Source organism: Stenella coeruleoalba (genome assembly GCF_951394435.1).
Source record: "Stenella coeruleoalba genome assembly, chromosome: 4".
Taxonomy (NCBI): Eukaryota; Metazoa; Chordata; class Mammalia; order Artiodactyla; family Delphinidae; genus Stenella; species Stenella coeruleoalba.
This window is the reverse complement of record NC_137149.1, coordinates 78,868,995-78,881,129: the sequence shown is the minus strand read 5'-3', so window position 1 is coordinate 78,881,129 and position 12,135 is coordinate 78,868,995.

The following is a 12,135-nucleotide window of genomic DNA, read 5'->3' as shown; positions in this document are numbered from 1 at the left end:
GAAACTACCTGTCAGTTCCTGAAGAATATGCTCCTTTATGCTGAGAAATTCATGTGCCCTAGATGACGTCATCTTTATGAGGACACCTGAGATATCACCCTTTGCTCCCAATGCATTAACCTTCTAAATCTTTTATGTCATGAATTGAATAGTGTCCTTTCAAAAAATATATGTTGGAGTCCTTACCCCCAGTACCTCAGAGTGTGATCTTGTTTGGAGATAAGGTTCTTACAGAAATAATCAGGTTAAACATGAGGTTATGAGGGTGGGCTCTAATTCATGGTGGCCTTATAAAAAAAGGATAAATTTGGACAGAGAGGCAAACAGGCATAGGGAGAAGATGATGTGAAGAGACATCGGAAAAAGACGTCCTCTATAAGCTAAGGAGAGAGGCCTGTACCAGATCCTTCCCTCTCAGCCCTCAGAAGAAATCAACCCTGCCAGCACTTTAATTTCAGATTTCTAGCTTCCAGGATTGTGAGACAATAAACTTCTGTTCTTTAGCCATCCAGTTTGTGGTACTTTGTTATGGCAAACCTAGTGAACTAATACACCATACCTATTACCAAAACTCAGCTCCTGGCATCTAATTCCAAAACCACATATAATTTGGTTACACTAATAAATCTCAAAAATATTAAAGTCAATAATCCCATACCTGACTGCAATCTTTTTACACTTGATATCATCTCACTTAATTTATACTTTGACTCTATTAAGGCCACTAGCATTTTGATACACTTCTCTACTGTCAGTCAATTCTCTTCTGTCTTCAGTGATTCACCATCTAACTCAGGTGATAGAATTCATCATTTCAACCTCAGCTGCTTTGCTGTTGGCATTATATTGCATCAAATATTGCATTTTATTCCTGGATTTTCTTCTCTCCTTCTACATTTGAACTGCTCGGTGCTACCGAAAACGAATTCAGGTAACCACAAATATGCTTCCTGTACAAATTTATGGTCTCAAACAACACTAGATCTTTATTAAAAAGTGCTAAATCTCTATCCTTCTTTTATTTCTACTCAGCTCTCACCATTGATTTCAAGTACAACATCGAACATTCTCTATTGTCCCACCTCTTATCCACTTTTTACCTTCAGATGACCTCAGCTGTTTCTCTCAGTTGTCAAACACCATCATACGGAAACACCTGACATTTCCTCAATCTCGATGACAAATCCAATTTCTGCTCCCGGAATAATTGCAGTAACTGTAACATAAACGTAAAATAACTCCTTTGATGTATACTCTCTCTGTTCAGGATTCCACCTGAATTTCACATCTCCATCAACTGGTCATTCTCTTTTCTTTGTCATCAAACTTTTCCTTTCCATTGGCTCCCTTACCCATTAATCAACAGCTATTATATAACACATCTACTCCTATCTTTTAAGTCCTTCTACTTTTAACCATTCTCACCAAAACCATTTTATTACAGGGAATCATTCCCCTTTGCCTAAATTACTCTCACTTCCTCCTAAATTGGTATATTGTTCATTCTTGCCAACTGATGAAATCCAGTCTATTCTTACACTACATTTCTTGCAATCCCAATGTTTCTAACATATAAATTATTTCCTTTCCATTATTTTAACCCATGGATGTTCACTGAACTTAGTAGCTCACACCCATCAGTATTATATAAAGGAAGCTTGTCCATCTTGGTTTGCCTGAGAGAGTCCCAATTTATACTTCCTGTCCCAGCATAGTTTAAAATTCCAGGGAACAAAAACCACATTCACAAAAAGATAGACAAGATGAAAAGGCAGAGAGCTATGTACCAGATGAAGGAACAAGAAAAAAAAAAACTAAAAAAGAACTAAATGAAGTGGAGATAGGCAACCTTCCAGGAAAAAATTCAGAATAATGAGAGTGAAGATGATCCAGGACCTCGGAAAAAGAATGGAGGCAAAGATCGAGAAGATGCAAGAAATGTTTAACAAAGACCTGGAAGAATTAAAGAACAAACAAACAGAGATGAACAATACAATAACTGAAATGAAAATTACACTAGGAGGGATCAATAGCATAATAACTGAGGCAGAAGAACGGATAAGTGACCTGGAAGACAGAATGGTGGAATTCATTACTGTGGAACAGAATAAAGAAAAAAGAATGAAAAGAAATGAAGACAGCCTAAGAGAACTATGGGACAACATTAAACGCAACAACATTCGCATTATAGGGGTCCCAGAAGGAGAAGTGAGAGAGAAAGGACCCAAGAAAATATTTGAAGAGATTATAGTCGAAAACTTCCCTACATTGGGAAAGGAAATAGCCACTGAAGTCCAGGAAGCACAGAGAGTCCCATACAGAATAAACCCAAGGAGAAACACACCAAGACACATAGTAATCAAATTGTCAAAAATCAAAGACAAAGAAGAATTATTGAAAGCAACAAGGGAAAAACAACAAATAATATACAAGAGAACTCCCATAAGGTTAACAGCTGATTTCTCAGCAGAAACTCTACAAGCCAGAAGGGAGTGGCATGATATACTTAAAGTGATGAAAAAGAATAACCTACAACCAAGATTACTCTACCCGGCAAGGATCTCATTCAGATTCGATGGAGAAATCAAAAGCTTTACAGAAAAGCAAAAGCTAAGAGAATTCAGTACCATCAAACCATCTCTACAACAAATGCTAAAGGAACTTCTCTAACTGGAAAACATAAGAGAAGAAAAGGACCTACGAAAACAAATCCAAAACCCTTAAGAAAATGGTAATAGGAACATACATATTGATAATTACCTTAAACGTGAATGGATTAAATGCTCCAACAAAAAGACACAGGCTCGCAGAATGGATACAAAAACAAGACCCATACATACGCTGTCTACAAGAAACCCACTTCAAACCTAGGGACACATACAGACTGAAAGTGAGGGGATGGATAAAGATATTCCATGCAAATGGAAACCAAAAGAAAGCTGGAGTAGCAATACTCATATCAGATAAAATAGATTTTAAAATAAAGAATGTTACAAGAGACAAGGAAGGACACTACATAATGATCAAGGAGTCAATCCAAGAAGAAGATATAACAATTATAAATATATCTGCACCCAACATAGGAGCACCTCAATACATAAGGCAACTGCTAACAGCTCTAAAAGAGTAAATTGACAGTAACACAATAATAGTGGGGGACTTTAACACCTCACTTACACTAATGGACAGATCATCCAAAAAGAAAATTAATAAGGAAACACAAGTTTTAAATGACACAATAGAACAGATAGATTTAATTGATATTTATAGGACATTCCATCCAAAAACAGGAGATTAGAGTTTCTTCTCAAGTGTGCATGGAACAATTTCCAGGATAGATCACATCTTGGATCACAAATCAAGCCTCAGTAAATTTAGAGAAAATTGAAATAATATTAAGCATCTTTCCTGACCACAACACTATGAGATTAGAAATGAGTTACAGGGGAAAAAATGTAAAAAAACACATGGAGGCTAAACAACACATTGCTAAATAACCAAGAGGTCACTGAAGAAATCAAAGAGGAAATCAAAAAACACATACAGACAAATGACAATGAAAACACGATGATCCAAAACCTGTGGGATGCAGCAAAGCAGTTCTAACAGGAAGTTTATAGCTATAAAAGGCTACATCAAGAAACAAGAAATATCTCAAATAAGCAATCTAACGTTACACCTGAAGGAACTAGAGAAAGAAGAACACACAAAACCCAAAGTTAGCAGAAGGAAAGAAATCATAAAGATCAGAGCAGAAATAAATGAAATAGAAACAAAGAAAACAATAGCAAAGGTCAATAAAACTAAAAGCTGGTTTTTTGAGAAGATTAACAAAATTGATAAACCATTAGCCAGACTCATGAAGAAAAAGAGAGAGGACTCAAATCAATAAAATTAGAAATGAAAAAGGAAAAGTCACAACAGACACCACAGAAATACAAAGCATCCTAAGAGACTACTATAAGCAACTCTATGCCAATAAAATGGACAAGCTGGAAGAAATGGACAAATTCTTAGAAAGGTATAACCTTCCAAGACTGAACCAGGAAGAGATAGAAAATATGAACAGACCAATCACAAGTAGTGAAATTGAAACAGTGATTAAAAATCTTCCAGTAAACAAAAGTCCAGGACCACATAGCTTCACAGTCAAATTCTATCAAACATTTAGAGAAGAGCTAACAGCTATCCTTCTGAAACTCTTCCAAAAAACTGCAGAGGAAGGAACACTCCCAAACTCATTCTATGAAGCCACCATCACCCTGATACCAAAACCAGACAAACATACTCTAAAAAAAGAAAATTACAGACCAATATCACTGATGAATATAGATGCGAAAATCCTCAACAAAATACTAGCAAACAGAATTCAACAACACATTAAAAGAATCATACACCACAATAAGAGGGATTTATCCAAGGGATGCAAGGATTCTTCAATATATGCAAATCAATGTGATAAACCATATTAACAAATTGAAGACTATAAACCTTATGATCATCTCAATAGATGCAGAAAAAGCTTCTGACAAAATTCAACACCCATTTCTGATAAAAATTCTCCCAAAAGTGGGCCTGGAGGGAACCTACCTCAATATAATAAAGGCCATATATGACAAACCCACAGCAAACATCATTCTCAATGGTGAAAAACTGAAAGCATTTCCTCTAAGATCAGGAAAAAGACAAGGATGTCCACTTTCACCACTATTATTCAACATAGTTTTGGAAGTCCTAGTGACGGCAATCAGAGAAGAAAAAGATAAAAGCAATACAAATTGGAAAAGAAGAAGTAAAACTGTCACTGTTTGCAGATGACATGATACTATACATAGAGAATCCTAAAGATGCCACCAGAAAACTATTAGAGCTAATCAATGAATTTGGTAAAGTGGCAGGATACAAAATTAATGCACAGAAATCTCTTGCATTCCTATATACTAATGATGAAAAATCTGAAAGATAAATTAAGGAAATATTCCCATTTACCGTTGCAACAAAAAGAATAAAATACATAGGAATAAACCTACGTAGGGAGACAATAGACCTGTATGCAGAAAACTATAAGACACTAATGAAAGAAATTAAGTGATACCAACAGATGGAGAGATATACCATGTTCTTGGATTTGAAGAATCATTATTGTGAAAATGACTATACTACCCAAAGCAATCTACAGATTCAATGCAATCCCTATCAAATTACCAATGGTATTTTTTACAGAACTAAAACAAAAAATCTTAAAATTTGTATGGAGACAAAAATTACCCCAAATAGTCAAAGCAGTCTTGAGGGAAAAAAACGGAGCTGGAGGAATCAGACTCCCTGACTTCAGACTATACTACAAAGCTACAGTAATCAAGACAGTATGGTACTGGCACAAAAACAGAAATATAAATCAATGGAACAGGATAGAAAGCCCAGAGGTAAATCCATGCACCTTTGGTCAACTAATGTATGACAAAGGAGGTAAGGATATACACTGGAGAAAGACAGTCTCTTCAATAAAAGGTGCTGGGAAAACTTGACAGCTACATGTAAAAGAGTGAAATTAGAACACTCCCTAACACCATACACAAAAATAAACTCAAAATGGATTAGAGATCTAAATGTAAGACCAGGCAGTATAAAACTCTTAGAGGAAAACATAGGAAGAACACTCTTTGACATAAATCACAGCAAGATCTTTTTTGATGCACCTCCTAGAGCAATGGAAGTAAAAACAAAAATAAACAAATGGGACCTAATCAAATTTCAGACTTTTTACACAGTAGAGGTAACCATAAGAAGACAAAAAGACAATGCTCAGAATGGGAGAAAATATTTGTAAACGAATCAATGGACAAAGGATTAATCTTCAAGATATATAAACAGCTCATGCAGCTTAATATTAAAAAAACAACGCAATCCAAAAATGAGCAGAAGACCTAAATACATGTTTCTCCAAAGAAGACATACAGATGGCCCAAAGCACATTAAAAGCTGCTCAACATCACTAATTATTAGAGAAATGCAAATCAAAAGTACAATGAGGTATCACCTCACACCAGTTAGAATGGGCAACAAAAGAAAATCTACAAATAACAAATGCTGGAGAGGGTGTGGAGAAAAGGAAACCCTCTTGCACTGTTGGTGGGAATGTAAATTGATACAGCCACTATGGAGAACAGTATGGAGCTTGCTTAAAAAACTAAAAATAGAATTACCATATGATCCAACAGTTCTACTACTGGGCATATACCCAGAGAGAACCATATTTCAAAAAGACACATGCACCCCAATGTTCATTGCAGGACTACTTACAATAGCCAGGTCATGGAAGCGACCTAAATGCCCATTGACAGACGAATGGACAAAGAAAATTTGGTACAAATATACAATGGAATATTACTCAGCCATGAAAAGGAACAAAATTGGGTCCTTTGTTGAGACGTGGATGGATCTAGAGACTGTCATACAGAGTGAAGTCAGAAAGAGAAAAACAAATATCGTATATTAATGCATATGTGTGGAACCTAGAATAATGGTACAGGTGAACCAGTTTGCAGGGCAGAAATTGAGACATAGATGTAGAGAACAAACCTATGGACACCAAGGGGGGAAAGCCGTGGCGGTTGGAGGGTGGTGTGATGAATTGGGTGATTGGGATTGACATGTGTACGCTGATTTGTATAAAATTGATGACTAGAACCTGCTGTATAAAAAAAAATAAAATTCAAAAAAAAAAACCCATAAATTCCACCCCTTAACATTCAAAATGGTCCTGATTTAGATGATAAATTATCCTCACTATAGATCCTTTTATCTGGCTCCTGATACAGAGTCAGTTCATCTTTTCTCTTCTGATTTCTTTTTCAGGAAACACAATTTATTAACATATCTTAACAAATACAAGAGTTAACCAACACGTTTTTCTTATATATAAATTAGAAATATTCAAATATGTTTTCCAATCAGTTCCAAGGCACTAATATATTGCTTTTCTTTATATAACAGCTTTATTATAGTTAATATACCTTTCAATTCACCCATATTAAGTGTAAAATTCAATGGTTTTGGTATATTTACATTGTTCTTCAGTCTTTGCTTGTTCTTCTGTTTTTGATAATATCATGATACCATCAATGTAGTATTAGCACACTCAGAACCTGACTGAAGTCCAAATCCCTCCTTACCAAATTAAGACAGTAAGTTGGTGAATTCAAATAACTCTGTGGCAGTCTAGCAAACATTGATTGGGATCCTTCCCACATGAAGGCAAACTTTAGTTGGCTCTTTTTTGAGATCAAGAACAAGAAAAATTTGTAAGGTAAATCACTGAGTAGTGGTCTCCTTATCACATTGTATTTTTTCCAGCCACTGTGAAAACAAATTAGTGACTGCTGATGCTCTAGGTGGTACTCTTTATTCAAGCCTCAGTAATATATTGTTTAGTCTCCATAAGACATCTGCCTTTATCAGAGGCCACACAGGGCAATTGTACAGCAAATTTGTTGATAACAGTCCTCCCACGTCTAATATGTCCTTAGTTAAAGTGGTAGTGTCTTTTTCTCCACCACGTATCTGATAGTGTTACATATTAATAATCTATATGGACTCAGGCAAATCTCTAGGTTGCTATTTAGTGTATCCAGTTAATACTGGGAAAAGGAGAAACTTACATGCCTTCTGTTTTACAATATTAAATAAGGGGATGTTCACCCATCAAACATGATATCTTCCCCAATAATACATTCATGTAAAGAAGATGCAACCACTTCACATAAAGTCTGTTCTGTTTTCCACTTTTCTTCGAAATTTTACCTTAATCTCATCAACCACTGCATCCTCATATTATTCTGATTTCATTATAGCCCTCATTAGGAGTTCATCAAAGGTTTCAGCATCACAGTGCCTTGGGCTGCTGGGTCAGAGTCACAGAAAGGATTCTTCTCTACCCTTGACCATTTTACCCCTATATGGCCGTATGGCATTGGGAGATCTTGTTTTTTCTTCTATTGTCACTTTCATTAATTTCCCAGACTATCAATCTGACAATTCAAGGTCAGGTTTCTCATCATCCTTTTTGTCTTCTGGCTTTCAGAATTCCTACAGATGAGGATAAATAGAGGGGGTTTTCTTAGGCCCTTCAAAGTTGAGGGACCAGAGGAGCTCCCATCAGCCTACCCCACCTCTGCTAGTGCTACATTATGATTTTGCTTTGACCCCATCAATGTTTGCTTAATTCATACCATTTCATAGTCACAGTGTTACAATTTTCACCCTGCTGGGACAAGTCCCTTGACTATTCTAATTTTCTTAGCATCTGTAAGACTAATAAGAGGAAGATGACACACCGAATCTGATATGGCTTCTCTGATCGTTACTTGATTTTGTAGCAGCTAGTTTATGTTGGGTGCTGATGCCAAAGGGTTCCTTAATCACGTATTTGTTATGACCTGGGTAAGAAGCATATTAATTAGATGCACATCTAATCATCATAAAGTCAATCTAGCATGGTTTGTATATACAATATATCAGCTGCTTCATCTTGGGAGTTCCACTTGGAATTTAAAGGAGAGGAAGGACAATTCTCTTTCTCAGGATAAGCAAATTTTATAGAAGCATTTATCTAGTCTACCATGCTAGCTGCACCCTTGGGAATACCTGCTGTGTATTTGGATCATTTATAGGCAGACATAATTGTTCAATAGTAAGTTGTGGGTCCTGTATCACCCAAACATGCTCCTCTATTCTGCAGCAAAACCAATGAGATTGCTCCTGTATTAGTTAATTTCACAATGAATTTTAGTAAAAGTTCTTTAGGAAGCTAATGATACCAATCTACAAAATGAAACAACTGCTTAATACTCTATACCCAGATTTCAGTAGTTTCTTGGTTTTGTTCACCCTCATGCTACCTGGACTAATTTTGGGGACCAGATGTCATAGAGGTGCTATCTCTTGTTCCAGCATAATTTGTGACAGCATTTAAAAAATAAAACACATTTAATAAAATGTGGTTTAGAAACTGAAACTATAAAACTTGCTGGAGAAAATTAAAGAAAACCTGAAAAATGAACAATACATGTTATATTTTTTAAATGTTTACAAGTATCAGAGGACGTACTTAAGGTGGAAAATAAACATTACTGCTAAGCTTGAAAATTATTTGAATGTCTGTATTAATTATTGACACTGAATGTGACTATTATATATTTCTTTTATTGATTGAATAGGTCTAACAATATGTTCCAATATTCTGAATCTCTCATATCATTTTTTTTTGATGAATTGGTAGAATACCTCATCAAAAATACTGCCAATTGGCTTGAAAAATAGTGTTGGCCCCAGAATCTACTGGTAAGCAGGTATCAGGAATTAATTAATGATTTCATCTGCCTTAATGGTTTTGCATGATATTAGGAATTCTTAAATTTCTTAGCAACTATTATAAAGAAAGGTTAATGTCTTACTTTCACAAACCAATATGATATTCTCTAAAATTATTACAATTATCCAGATACCAATATAATGAGAAAATATTTTAATGATAAAATTGAAAGGCTAAATTAACAATGCACAACAAGAGTGAATGGCAATTTTAGAACTCTGTTCATCTGATCTCCAGTGTAGTGGTCTGCTTTCTGTATGGTATGGTGGACTGCCTTTTCCTTCTTTACACACATAAGTCTCCATCAGCCTCTCAGTCTGCTCAGGTCACCATAACAAAAATACCACAGGTTGTGTGGCTTAAACAGAAATTTATTTCCTCACAGTTCTGGATGTTGGAGAATTCAAGATCAAGGTCCAGCAGGCTTTAGTTTCTGGTATGAGCTCTCTTCCTGGCTTGCAGATGGTCACCTTTTGTTTTTGTTTTTGTTTTTGTTTTTTGCGGTACGCGGGCCTCTCACCACTGTGGCCTCTCCCATTGCGGAGCACAGGCTTCGGACGCGCAGGCTCAGCGGCCATGGCTCACGGGCCCAGCCGCTTCGTGGCATGTGGGATCTCCTGGACCGGGGCACAAACCCGTGTCCCCTGCATCGGCAGGCGGACTCTCAACCACTGCGCCACCAGGGAAGCCCGATGGTCACCTTCTTGCTGTGTCCTCACATGGCTTTTCCTCAGTGAGAGAGAGAGAGAGAGAACATGAGAGCGAGCTCTCCAGTGTCTTTTCTTATAAGTACACGAGTGCTCTCCAAACAGCTTACTTACCTCCTAAAGACCCTATATCCAAATACAATCATATTGGGACTTAGGGCTTTAACATAAGAATTTGGGGGGAACACCAATTCAGTCTATAGAAATCAGATGCTACCTTTTTGACTTGAGAACTAGCTAAATTTTTCAGTTATATTTTTAAACTTTAAGGTTATCTATATCCAGTTAGCTTAGGAAATCACTCTGGATTCTTCCTCACACATTTTTCTTCCTATTTCTGCCAGACTTTTCTCTAACATCTATTCTATTGGTTCACACCTGGATTTCATCTTTTTACCTCATAATCTCTGATGTCTTAATAATTAGCACAGGGGCTGTTTCCCTGGCTTATTTTTTTTATTTTGATTCTGGATAATGCCTCTTGGAATGCTATTTAAGTGATGCACTACAAATTCATTGATAAAATCCAGATTATTCCCATAATCAACCAATGGTTCTAGGATACCTTACTTCAGTCTGGACCCAATGCTCAGGGAACTCACAAATCTGCAAAGGAGAATGAGAAAAGAAAATACTAGTTAATTATGTAACCTCTCTCTAGTCTTTTTAACTACTTTCTATTTGTTCTTTTGAATTTACATTTACACTACTTCAGATTTTCCCATCTCCTAACCAGAATACTGTTCTGTCTTTCTACCTTATAGCCCATATTGAAAACATTACCTCTATTCTTTGTTCCATATTTTCACTTTCTACCTACATCTCAAATCATTGTTAATTCATCCACTGAAACTGCTCTTACTATGCTTAATTCTTGCTGTTAAACACAATTAATGAAACTTTTTGTCTTTTTCTTACAAGAACTTACTTTTGATTGATCTCCAAAATCCTTTCTCTATTATAATTATTATTATTATTACTGTTACTATCACTTGACACTCATCTGTTTTCCTCTTACTTTCTATCTGCCCTTTTTCAGAATTCTTGACTGAATCATAATCTCAACTGTTGTCATTTCTTCATGTTCTGATTTTTTAGTCCTGTGCTATCCTCACACCACTGACTCTCCTCAGGAGACTTCATTGCATCCATTTTTTAATCTATCATGTATAAACTGATAGAAACTAATCCCTATAATAAGTCTAACTCCTCACTCTACATTTTCATTTAGGCCACTTGTACCACATTCACAACTGACTAAACCTGTCCCCAGATCCCAATTTCTTCACCCACTATATTCATCATTTCACATGAAAGGACCAACATTGACCTAGTATTCAAAGTCAAAAACCCCAGAATGGTAGTCATGAGCCTCTCTGCTATGGTTTGAATGTTTGTGTCCCTTCATAATTCATATGAATATCCTACCCCCCCAAAAGGGGATGGTATTAGTAGATGGAATTTTTTAGAGGTGCTTTAGTCATGAGGGTACCACCCGCATGAATAAGATTTATTTATAAAAGAGGCTCCAGAGAGATTCCTAGCCACTTCCACCATGTGAGGATAAAATGAAAAGTCTGTGACTCAGAGGAGAGCCCTCACCCAACTGTGCCAGCACTCTTATGTTGGACTCCAGAATGCTGAGAAATAAATTTCTGTTGTTTAAAAGCTACCTAGTCTGTGGTATTTTGCTAGAGCAGACACAAAAGGCTAAAGACACTCTCCCTTAGCTCCCAAGTCTAATAAATCACTCAGTCCTAGCAATTCTACTTCCCAAACAAAACAGTCCGCTTTTGGTAATTTAGGTAATTCTCAATGCTATTATCACTGAAGTTCTCATAACTTCTAGTCTACTAATTCATCTTCCTGTTTCTGTTCTTGCCTACCTTCAATGCATTCTCTATTGTGTAACTCAGTTGATCTTACAAATCTGATTCTTTATTCCTCTGATTAAAAACCATCTCATGATTCCAAGGAGCTTCAGGGCAAGTCTCCTTATTGTAACATCCAGAATGCTTTATAATGTGGCTCATATTTACCCTTCCAGCCTCAATT